At 39.0% G+C, this 10,157-nt stretch overlaps 1 non-coding gene across 1 annotated transcript; it reads right to left on the reverse strand.

Moving 5' to 3' along the window:
• Positions 1-3,128: 3,128 nt before the first annotated feature.
• LOC112731462 (small nucleolar RNA R71) lies at positions 3,129-3,236 on the reverse strand. Its single transcript, XR_003167238.1, has one exon. It is a non-coding gene; the product is annotated as a small nucleolar RNA R71 (small nucleolar RNA).
• Positions 3,237-10,157: the final 6,921 nt, after the last annotated feature.

A 10,157-nucleotide genomic window follows, 5' to 3' on the forward strand; every position in this document is an offset into this window, starting at 1 on the left:
AATTCGTCTTATTTCGCTTCTAAGATATTCATTCGCACTTCAACCTGAATGTGATGAACGTGACAACCATCATCATTCCCTATGAACGCGTGCCTGACAACCACTTCCGTTCTACATTAGATTGAATGAGTATCTCTTAGATCTCTTAATAAGAATCTTCGTGGTATAAGCTAGATTGATGGCGGCATTCATGAGAGTCCGAAAAGTCTAAACCTTGTCCGTGGTATTCCGAGTAGGATTCTGGGATTGAATGACTGTGACGAACTTCAAACTCGCGAGTGCTGGGCGTAGTGACACACGCAAAAGGATAGTAAATTCTATTCCAGTATGATCGAGAACCTCCAAGATGATTAGCCATGCAGTGACAGCACATCGGACCATTTTCACAGAGAGGAATAGGATGCAACCAACGACAAGGGTGATGCCTCCAGACGATTAACCATGCTGTGACAGAGCATTTGGACCATTTTCCCGAGAGGATTGAAAGTAGCCATTGGCACCGGTGACATCCTTACATAAAGCCAGCCATAGAAAGGAGTAAGACGGATTGGATGAAGACAGCAGGAAAGCAGAGGTTCAGAGGAATGAATGCATCTCCATACGCTTATCTGAAATTCTCACCAATGATTTACATAAGTATTTCTATCCTTATTTTAGTATTAATTTCGAAAACTCCATAACTATTTTATATCCGCCTGACTGAGATTTACAAGGTGACCATAGCTTGCTTCATACCAACAATCTCCGTGGGATCGACCCTTACTCACGTAAGGTTTATTACTTGGACGACCTAGTGCACTTGCTGGTTAGTTATGCGAAGTTGTGAGGATATGTTTAGACCATGGTTCTGTGCATCCGTTTTTGGTGCCATCGCCAGGGAATCAATTTCGAACAATAATTCACAACCTGAGTAATAATTTTGCATACCAAGTTTTTGGTGCCGTTACCGGGGATTGCTTGAGTTTTCGGCAAGCTTTTGGTCCGGTAACATCAGTGCCAAATTTTGATCCGGCAACAACACCAAGTTTTTGGCGCCGTTGCCGGGGATTGTTCGAGTTTGGACAACTAACAGTTCATCTTGTTGCTCAGATTAGGTAATTTTCTTTTTGTTTTGTTTTCAAAAATTTTTCAAAAAACCTTTCAAAAATTTCTCCTTTGTTTTCAAAAATCAAAAAAAAAAAAATTAGAAAAGCATAAAAATCAAAAATATTTTTTGTGTTTCTTGTTTGAGTCTTGAGTCATGTTATAAGTTTGGTGTCAATTGCATGTTCATCTTGCATTTTTTCGAAAAATTCATGCATTCATAGTGTTCTTCATGATCTTTAAGTTGTTCTTGGTAAGTCTTCTTGTTTGATCTTTGCATTTGCATGTTTTGTGTCTTTTCTTGTTTTTCATATGCATTCCTGAATTCTTTATGTCGAAGCATTAAAGAATTCTAAGTTTGGTGTCTTGCATGTTTTCTTTGCATTAAAAATTTTTCAAAAATGTGTTCTTGATGTTCATCATGATCTTCATAGTGTTCTTGGTGTTCATCTTGACATTCATAGCATTCTTGCATGCATTCATTGTTTTGATCCATAACTTTCATGCATTGCATCATTTTTCTTGTTTTTCTCTCTCATCATAAAAATTCAAAAATTAAAAAAAAAATATATCTTTCCCTTTTTCTCTCTTAAAATCTCGAAAATTAGATTTGACTTTTTCAAAAATTTTTAAAATCTAGTTGTTTTTATGAGTCAAATCAAATTTTCAATTTAAAAATCTTATCTTCTTCAAAATCTTTTTCAAAAAATCAAATCTTTTTCATTTTTCTTAGTTATTTTTGAAATTATAAAAATATTTTTCAAAAATCTTTTTCTTAATTTTATCTCATAATTTTCAAAAATAACATCATCAATTAATGTTTTGATTCAAAAATTTCAAGTTTGTTACTTGCTTGTTAAGAAAGATTCAAACTTTGAGTTCTAGAATCATATCTTGTGATTTCTTGTGAATCAAGTCATTAATTGTGATTTTAAAAATCAAATCTTTTTCAAAACTAATTTCAATCATATCTTTTCAAAAATATCTTCTTATCTTACCTTTTTCAAAAATTTGATTTTCAAAATATCTTTTCTAACTTCCTAACTTCTTATCTTTTCAAAATTGATTTTCAAATTTGTTTCAAAACTAACTAACTTTTTGTTTGTTTCCTACCTTTTTCAAAACTACCTAACTAACTCTCTCTCTCTAATTTTCGAAAAAATCTTCCCTCTTTTTCAAAATTTCTTTTTAATTAGACTAATTATTTTATTTTTTATTTTGAGTTTTCGAAAAACTACTAACCTTTTTCAAAAACTATTTTCGAAAATCACTAACTCTTTTTCAAAAATTTTTTTCGAAAATTCTCTCCTCCTCTCATCCTATTCTATTTATTTATTCATCTACTAACACTTCTCTTCATCTCACATCTCTGCTCCTATCATCACCTTTGTGTTTGGATTCTTCATTCTTCTTCACCCCTATTCCTTTTCTTCTTCTACTAACAATAAGGAACCTCTTTACTGTGACATAGAGGATTCCTCTTCTTTTCTTTTTCTCTTCTCTTTCTTATGAGCAGGGACAAAGAAAAAGGCATTCTTGTTGAAGCTGATCCAGAACCTGAAAGGACTCTGAAGAGAAAACTAAGAGAAGCTAGATTACAACAATCCAGAGACAACCTTATTGAAAATTTCGAACAAGTAAAGGAGATGGCAGCCGAACCCAACAACAATAATGCAAGGAGAATGCTTGGTGACTTTACTGCACCTAATTCCAATTTACATGGAAGAAGCATCTCCATTCCTACCATTGGAGCAAACAATTTTGAGCTGAAACCTCAGCTAGTTTCTCTGATGCAGCAGAACTGCAAGTTTCATGGACTTCCATCTGAAGATCCTTTTCAGTTCTTAACTGAATTCTTGCAGATCTGTGATACTGTTAAGACTAATGGAGTAGATCCTGAAGTCTATAGGCTCATGCTTTTCCCTTTTGCTGTAAGAGACAGAGCTAGAATATGGTTGGACTCTCAACCCAAAGACAGCCTGAACTCTTGGGATAAGCTGGTCACGGCTTTCTTAGCCAAGTTCTTTCCTCCTCAAAAGCTGAGCAAGCTTAGAGCTGATGTTCAAACCTTCAGACAGAAAGAAGGTGAATCCCTTTATGAAGCTTGGGAAAGATACAAGCAGCTAACCAAAAAGTGTCCTTCTGACGTGCTTTCAGAAAGGACCATCCTGGATATATTCTATGATGGTTTATCTGAGCTATCAAAGATGTCATTGGATACTTCTGTAGGTGGATCCATTCACCTAAAGAAAACACCTGCAGAAGCTCAAGAACTCATTGACATGGTTGCTAATTACCAGTTTATGTACACTTCTGAGAGGAATCCTGTGAGTAATGGGACGCTTATGAAGAAGGGAGTTCTTGAAATTGATACTCTGAATGCCATATTGGCTCAGAATAAAATATTAACTCAGCAAATCAATATGATTTCTCAGAGTCTGAATGGAATGCAAGCTGCATCCAACAGTACTCAAGAGGCATCTTCTGAGGAAGAAGCTTATGATCCTGAGAACCCTGCAATAGCAGAGTTAAAATACATGGGTGAACCATATGGAAACACCTACAATCCATCATGGAGAAATCACCCAAATCTCTCATGGAAGGATCAAAAGCCTCAACAAGGCTTTAATAATGGTGGAAGAAACAGGTTTAGCAATAGCAAGCCTTTTCCATCATCCACTCAACAACAGACAGAGAATTCTGAGCAGAATCCATCTAGCTTAGCAAATTTAGTCTCTGATCTATCTAAGGCCACTGTGAGTTTCATGAATGAAACAAGGTCTTCCATTAGAAATTTGGAAGCACAAGTAGGCCAGCTGAGTAAAAGGATCACTGAAATTCCTCCTAGTACTCTCCCAAGCAATACAGAAGAGAATCCAAAAGGAGAGTGCAAGGCCATTGAATTAATTACCATGGCCGAACCCACAAGAGAGGAGAAGGACGTGAATCCCAAGGAAGAAGACCTCCTGGGACGTCCAGTGATCAATAAGGAGCTTCCCTCTGAGGAACCAAAGGACTCTGAGGCTCATCTAGAGACCATAGAGATTCCATTGAACCTCCTTATGCCATTCATGAGCTCTGATGAGTATTCCTCTTCTGAAGAAAATGAAGATGTTACTGAAGAGCAAGCTGCCAAGTTCCTTGGTGCAATCATGAAGCTAAATGCCAAATTATTTGGTATTGAGACTTGGGAAGATGAACCTCCCTTGTTCACCAATGAACTAAGTGATCTGGATCAACTGACATTGCCTCAGAAGAAACAGGATCCTGGAAAGTTCATAATACCTTGTACCAAAGGCACCATGATCTTTAAAGCTCTGTGTGACCTTGGTTCAGGGATAAACCTCATGCCCCTCTCTGTAATAGAGAAACTGGGAATCTATGGGGTGCAAGCTGCTAAGATCTCATTAGAGATGGCAGACAATTCAAGAAAACAAGCTTATGGACAAGTAGAGGACGTGTTAGTAAAGGTTGAAGGCCTTTACATCCCTACTGATTTCATAGTCCTGGATACTGGAAAGGAAGAGGATGAATCCATCATCCTAGGAAGATCTTTCTTAGCCACAGCAAGAGCTATGATTGATGTGGACAGAGGAGAATTGATCCTTCAATTAAATAAGGACAACCTTGTGTTTACAACTCTAGGATCTCTCTCTGCATCCATGGAGAGGAAGCAGAAAAAGCTTCTCTCAAAGCAGAGTCAACCAAAGCCCCACAGTCAAACTCTAAGTTTGGTGTCAAACCCCCATATCCAAACTCTAAGTTTGGTGTTGGGAGGTCTCAACAAAGCTCTGCACATCTGTGAGGCTCCATGAGAGCCCACTGTCAAGCTATTGACATTAAAGAAGCGCTTGTTGGGAGGCAACCCAATGTTTAGTTATCTAATTTTATTTTTGTTTTTCATGTTTTCTTAGGTTCATGATCATGTGGAGTCACAAAATAAATGAAAAATTTAGAAACAGAATCAAAAACAGCGGAAGAAAAATCACACCCTGGAGGAAGCACCTGCCTGGCATTCAACGCCAGAACAGAGCATGGTTCTGGCGCTGAACGCCCAAAATGGGTAGTATCTGGGCGCTGAACGCCCGAAATGGGCATCATCTGGGCGCTGAACGCCAGAATTGCACCCTGGAGAGGAGCTGGCGCTGAACGCCCAGAACAAGCATGGTTCTGGCGTTCAACGCCAGAAATGGGCAACAAATGGGCGTTGAACGCCCAAAATGGGCACCAACCTAGCGCTGAATGCCCAGAGTTGTGTGCAAGGGCATTTTACATGCCTAATTTGGTGCAAGGTTGTAGATCCTTGAACACTTCAGGATCTGTGGACCCCACAGGATCCCCACTTACCTCCACTCACTCTCTTCTCTCTTCTCAATCATCCTCTATTCCCAATAAACACTCTTCCCCAAAACCCTTCACCATTCACATCCACCCACTCTTCCCCATAAACCTACCCAATAAACTCCACCTACCTTCAAAATTCAAATCAATTTCCCACCCAAACCCACCCATATGGCCGAACCTTAACCCCCCTCCCTTCCCTATATAAAGCCTTCCATTCTTCCTCATTTTCACACAACACAACCCTCTCTTCTCTTCTTGGCCGAAACACACCTCCCCCCTCTTCTCCATCTTTTCTTCTTCTTCTTCATCTAATTCTTTATTTTCTTGCTCGAGGGCGAGCAATATTCTAAGTTTGGTGTGGTAAAAGCATAAGCTTTTTGTTTTTCCATTACCATTGATGGCACCTAAGACCGGAGAATCCTCTAGAAAAGGGAAAGAGAAGACAAAAACTTCCACCTCCGAGTCATGGGAGATGGAAAGATTCATCTCCAAAGCTCATCAAGACCACTTCTATGATGTTGTGGCCAAGAAGAAGGTGATCCCCGAGGTCCCTTTCAAACTCAAAAGAAATGAGTATCCGGAGATCCGACATGAAATTCAAAGAAGAGGTTGGAAAGTTCTAACAAATCCCATCCAACAAGTCAGCATTCTAATGGTTCAAGAGTTCTATGCCAATGCATGGATCACCAAGAACCATGATCAAAGTAAGAAACCGGATCCAAAGAACTATGTTACAATGGTTCGGGGGAAATACTTGGATTTTAGTCCGGAAAATGTGAGGTTGGCGTTTAACTTGCCTATGATGCAAGGAGATGAACGTCCCTACACTAGAAGGGTCAACTTTAATCAAAGGTTGGACCAAGTCCTCATGGACATATGTGTGGAAGGAGCTCAATGGAAGATTGACTCCAAAGGCAAGCCGGTTCAACTAAGAAGATTGGACCTCAAGCCTGTGGCTAGAGGATGGTTGGAGTTCATCCAACGCTCCATCATCCCCACTAGCAACCGATCTGAAGTTACTGTGGATCGGGCTATCATGATCCATAGCATCATGATTGGAGAAGAAGTAGAGGTTCATGAAGTCATCTCCCTTGAACTCTACAAAATAGCCGAAAAGCCCTCTCCTGGGGCAAGGCTAGCTTTTCCTTATCTTATCTGCCATCTATGTTACTCAGCTGGAGCTCCCATAGAAGGAGACATTCACATTGAGGAAGAGAAGCCCATCACTAAGAAAAAGATGGAGCAAGCAAGAGAGCCCATTCATGGAGCTCAAGAGGCGCGGGAAGCTCATCACCATGAGATCTCGGAGATGCCTCATATGCATTTTCCTCCACAAAACTATTAGGAGCAAATCAACACCTCCCTAGGAGAATTAAGTTCCAACATGGGACAACTAAGGGTGGAACATCAAGAGCACTCCATCATCCTTCATGAAATAAGAGAAGATCAAAGAGCAATGAGGGAGGTGCAACAAAGACAAGGAAGAGACATAGAAGAGCTCAAGGACATCATTGGTTTCTCAAGAAGGAAACGCCACCATCACTAAGGTGTACTCATTCCTTGTTCTTACTTTCTCTGTTTTTCGTTTTCTCTATGTTAAGTGCTTATCTATGTTTGTGTCTTCATTACATGATCATTAGTAGTTAGTAACTTTGTCTTAAAGTTATGAATGTCCTATGAATCCATCACCTCTCTTAAATGAAAAATGTTTTAATTCAAAAGAACAAGAAGTACATGAGTTTTGAATTTATCCTTGAACTTAGTTTAATTATATTGATGTGGTGACAATGCTTCTTGTTTTCTGAATGTATGCTTGAACAGTGCATATGTCTTTTGAAGTTGTTGTTTAAGAATGTTAAATATGTTGGCTCTTGAAAGAATGATGACTAGAAGACATGTTATTTGATAATCTGAAAAATCATAAAAATGATTCTTGAAGCAAGAAAAAGCAGCAAAGAACAAAGCTTGCAGAAAAAAAATAAAATAAAATAAAATAGGCGAAAAAAAAAACAAGCAGAAAAAAGCCAATAACCCTTAAAACCAAAAGGCAAGGGCAAATAAAAAGGATCCCAAGGTTTTGAGCATCAGTGGATAGGAGGGCCTAAAGGAATAAAATCCTGGTCTAAGAGGCTAAACCGAGCTGTCCCTAACCATGTGCTTGTGGCGTGTAGGTGTCAAGTGAAAACTTGAGACTGAGCGGTTAAAGTCAAGGTCCAAAGCAAAAAAAAGTGTGTGCTTAAGAACCCTGGACACCTCTAATTGGGGACTTTAGCAAAGCTGAGTCACAATCTGAAAAGGTTCACCCAATTATGTGTCTGTGGCATTCATGTATCCGGTGGTAATACTGGAAAACAAAGTGCTTAGGGCCACGGCCAAGACTCATAAAATAGCTGTGTTCAAGAATCATCATACTGAACTAGGAGAGTCAATAACACTATCTAAACTCTGAGTTCCTATAGAAGCCAATCATTCTGAACTTCAATGGATAAAGTGAGATGCCAAAACTATTCAAGAGGCAAAAAGCTACAAGTCCCGCTCATCTGATTGGAGCTATGTTTCATTGATAGTTTGGAATTTATAGTATATTCTCTTCTTTTATCCTATTTTATTTTCAGTTGCTTGGGGACAAGCAACAATTTAAGTTTGGTGTTGTGATGAGCGGATAATTTATTCGCTTTTTGGCATTATTTTTAGTATGTTTTTAGTAGAATCTAGTTACTTTTAGGGATTTTTTCATTAATTTTTATGTTAAATTCATATTTCTAGACTTTACTATGAGTTTGTGTGTTTTTCTGTGATTTCAGGTATTTTCTGGCTGAAATTGAGGGACTTGAGCAAAAATCAGATTCAGAGGTTGAAGAAGGACTGCTGATGCTGTTGGATTCTGACCTACCTGAACTTAAAATAGATTTTCTGGAGCTACAGAACTCAAAATGGCGCGCTTCCAAATGCGTTGGAAAGTAGACATCCAGGGCTTTCCGGCAATATATAATAGTCCATACTTTGCCCAAGTTTAGATGACTCAAACTGGCGTTCAACGCCAGCTCTCTACCCAATTCTGGCGTCCAGCGCCAGAAACAAGTTGCAAAGTGGAGTTCAACGCCCAAACTGGCACAAAAGCTGGCGTTCAACTCCAAGAATGATCTCTCCACGTGTAGACTTCAAGCTCAGCCCAAGCACACACCAAGTGGGCCCCGGAAGTGGATTTATGCATCAATTACTTACTTCTGTAAACCCTAGTAGCTAGTTTATTATAAATAGGACCTTTTACTATTGTATTAGACATCTTTGAATCCTGGATTGTATTCTGATCCTGTGATCACGTTTTAGGGGGCTGGCCATTCGGCCATGCCTGGACCTCTCACTTATGTATTTTCAATGGTAGAGTTTCTGCACTCCATAGATTAAGGTGTTGAGCTCTGCTGTTCCTCAAAGATTAATGCAAAGTACTACTGTTTTCTATTCAATTCATCTTATTTCGCTTCTAAGATATTCATTCGCACTTCAACCTGAATGTGATGAACGTGACAACCATCATCATTCCCTATGAACGCGTGCTTGACAACCACTTCCGTTCTACATTAGATTGAATGAGTATCTCTTAGATCTCTTAATCAGAATCTTCGTGGTATAAGCTAGATTGATGGCGGCATTCATGAGAGTCCGGAAAGTCTAAACTTTGTCTGTGGTATTCCGAGTAGGATTCTGGGATTGAATGACTGTGACGAACTCCAAACTCCCGAGTGCTGGGCGTAGTGACAAACGCAAAAGGATAGTAAATTCTATTCCAGTATGATCGAGAACCTCCAAGATGATTAGCCATGCAGTGACAGCACATCGGACCATTTTCACAGAGAGGAATAGGATGCAACCAACGACAAGGGTGATGCCTCCAGACGATTAGCCGTGCTGTGACAGAGCATTTGGACCATTTTCCCGAGAGGATTGAAAGTAGCCATTGGCACCGGTGACATCCTTACATAAAGCCAGCCATAGAAAGGAGTAAGACGGATTGGATGAAGACAGCAGGAAAGCAGAGGTTCAGAGGAATGAATGCATCTCCATACGCTTATCTGAAATTCTCACCAATGATTTACATAAGTATTTCTATCCTTATTTTAGTATTAATTTCAAAAACTCCATAACTATTTTATATCCGCCTGACTGAGATTTACAAGGTGACCATAGCTTGCTTCATACCAACAATCTCCGTGGGATCGACCCTTACTCACGTAAGGTTTATTACTTGGACGACCCAGTGCACTTGCTGGTTAGTTATGTGAAGTTGTGAAGATATGTTTAGACCATGGTTCTGTGCATCCATTTTTGGTGCCATCGCCAGGGAATCAATTTCGAACAATAATTCACAACCTGAGTAACAATTTCGCATACCACTTTCCTTGCCTCTGAATCAGACTTTGTCAAAACTCTTAGATTTCTGCCAGAAAATACCTGAAATCACCATAAAACACAAAAACTAATAGTAGAATCCAAAAATGTTAATTTTACACTAAAAACTATGAAAATATAATAAAACTTAAACAAAACATGCTAAAATCTATATGAAAATGAAGTCAAAAAGTGTATAAAATATCTGCTCATCACAACACCAGACTTAAACTGTTGCTTGTCCCCAAGCAACTAAAAACAAAGTAGGATAAAAAGAAGAGTAAGATACAATAAATCTCAGAGTTTTCAATGAAGCTCAGTTTCAATTAGATGAGTGGGAC

The sequence above is a fragment of the Arachis hypogaea genome, chromosome 12, assembly GCF_003086295.3.
Source record: "Arachis hypogaea cultivar Tifrunner chromosome 12, arahy.Tifrunner.gnm2.J5K5, whole genome shotgun sequence".
NCBI lineage: Eukaryota > Viridiplantae > Streptophyta > Magnoliopsida > Fabales > Fabaceae > Arachis > Arachis hypogaea.